The following is a 2,500-nucleotide window of genomic DNA, read 5'->3' as shown; positions in this document are numbered from 1 at the left end:
TAAACACCTTTAGAAAAAGACAGTTAAAATTTCTCGGACATATTTACAGAACAAACGGTATTGAAAAGATTGTACTTAAGGGTAAAGTTACTGGGAAGAAAAGAAGAGGGAGACAGAGGATAGATTACATTGACAATCTGAACAGATGGATTGGTGGAGGAGGAACAGGAATCGAGCTATTGAGAAGATCTGAGGACAGATATGGTTGGAGGGACATGATCGCCGATGTCTTCAACAGGCCTGGCACTTGATGATGATGATGATCAGACCTACAATAATATGTGCATGAATCTGTTTATTCGATGCACGAGAGAAAACAAGTGTAAATATTATAGGCTAACCTCGAAAGAAATCGGTCGTTTGCTGAAATAGGTCAACGCCGGAAACGGAAGTCGGTTTGCTTGCAGACGGCTGGAATTTTCCTTTATTATTTATACGCCTGCGACTTTGATCTCTCTTTCATCCTTTTAAAAATAGTTGAATATAAAGTAAAATTCGATGCTTTTGATTAACAATGAAAAGTTAAATTATTCTTTATGCACCAATTTGACTTTTGACGACATTGTGTATATTTTTATCATTTATCTACTATCAATTTAATCTTTTTGTTTATAACTATTTATAACTGCATGATGCATTGATGACAAGGAATTTCAATGTCTTTGGACGATATGTGCGGCTATGTGGTCTTGTGGTATGACACTCGCTTTTGGATCGGAAGGTCCTGGGTTCGAGCCTCGCTCGGCGCATAGTTGAGTCCTTGGAGAAGGCTCTTTACTCACATTCTCTCACCGCATTCATGTGTAAAATGAGTACCTGGCCGTTAACAGCGTTGTCTATGTTATATGATTATAACATCGCCTAACAGGCGTCATGTCCCGTCCTAAATGTTAAATGTTGCTGTTGGCCAGGGACCTCTTGTCAAGCGCTTTGAGCACATTTAGTGAATATTGCGCTATATAAAAGCTCAATTTTTAAAAATGATATGATAAACAATGGGTGAAGTCTATTCGACGACAACAAAACAACTGGTCAAATTTGAACATTTGGACGAATTTTCTTCAATTAGTTCCAAATCTAAACCAGATTGTGACTCCTAAGTTTGTTTATGTTGGTTTATCACACGATTTTACATGATTATCCAGCCTGGATTAATCATTCTTTAACCAACTATAGGAAAATCGTCACATTCGTTACGATACAACCAACTATAACATTGTCTTGTAGAACATGTTTTACTAAAGAAATTAAGTATCGCAAGAATTTACTGCTATTGTGTTTGAATAATAAAAAATATATTTTTGTGTTCGTTGGATATGAAGTTTTGAGGAAAATCCCGAAAATGGCGGGTAAGGAGAGAGTTAAAATGAAATAAAAATCTAATGAAAGTGAAAAAAAACACGAATGTAAAAACTCAGATAATAAATCTAGCGATTCAACAATGTTACATTTTATCATTTCTTATTGGTGAAATTGTATAACTCGAGAGCTAAAATGATGACGATGGTGGATTTAAAACTTTTGGATTGTTTATCTTGATAAACAATCGATATAAAAAGTCTTAGATTTACAATGTATAAAAAAAAAAATCAGTCAAATATAAGGTTTGTATTTCTCTCTCTTTCAACCAATTGTATTGATTGGAATAGGGTGTAGTCGTTTACTTGTGAGGAGGGAGTTACGGAAGGGCCAGACGGTGGCTGTGTGTGTGTGTGTGTGTGTGTGTGTGTGTGTGTGTGTGTGTGTGATGTGTGTGTTTGTATGTGTGTGTGTGTGTGTGTAGGGGTTGGGGGGGGAGGGGGGGGTGATAAAACCATATTGCCTCATCCTTCTTTCCGAGCAAGAAATATGTGTTAATCCATCTCGTTCGATGTCAGCGGAAATCATTCATATTTTCTGAGTGAGCGAGTTTAATCATCCTTGAACAAAAATAGAATAAAATAAAAGAATAGAAAAGAAGAAAAACGAAATCAATATCAAAATATCAAGCTGATTAAATGGTTTGAGTTAGCATTGAATGAATATCTAAACTGATAATAATAATATGTAATGTAATTTAATATAACCCCCAAAAACATCAATAGAGAGAGAAAGAGAGAGAGAGAGTGTGAGAAAATATAGAGAGAGAGAGAGAGAGAGAGAGAGAGAGAGAGAAAATATAGAGCGAGAGAGAGAGCGAGAGAAAGTATTTTATATATATATATATATATATATATATATATATATATATATATATATATAGATAGAGAGAGAGAGAGAGAGAGAGAGAGAGAGAGAGAAATCCTCCGAGTACCGCCCAGACCCGCACCTCTTTGACAAGTCAATAAATAAATCATGACTACCTACCGAGAAATGGTCTGTTCATCTCAGCTCTCCCGAGAACTTAATATGAAATCGCCGATTTGCTTCATGTTGATAAATATAATATCACGCCCACCACCATAGAGATAAATATTACCCTACTTGGGTACTGATTCTGTATCATTTGGACAATCACAAA

General features: G+C 35.6%; 1 protein-coding gene across 1 annotated transcript in view; it reads left to right on the top strand.

Moving 5' to 3' along the window:
- The window catches only part of LOC144967042 (neuropilin and tolloid-like protein 1), a gene marked incomplete in the record, with an annotated part of 130,706 nt that overhangs the window by 106,399 nt on the left and 21,807 nt on the right, over window positions 1-2,500 (top strand).

This window comes from Berghia stephanieae, chromosome 3, assembly GCF_034508935.2.
Source record: "Berghia stephanieae isolate SIO BIC M18660-M18661 chromosome 3, UCSD_Bste_1.3, whole genome shotgun sequence".
In the NCBI taxonomy this organism is placed as follows: domain Eukaryota; kingdom Metazoa; phylum Mollusca; class Gastropoda; order Nudibranchia; family Aeolidiidae; genus Berghia; species Berghia stephanieae.
The sequence above is the reverse complement of the archived record's forward strand: the minus strand, read 5'-3'. Positions and strand labels throughout refer to the sequence as shown.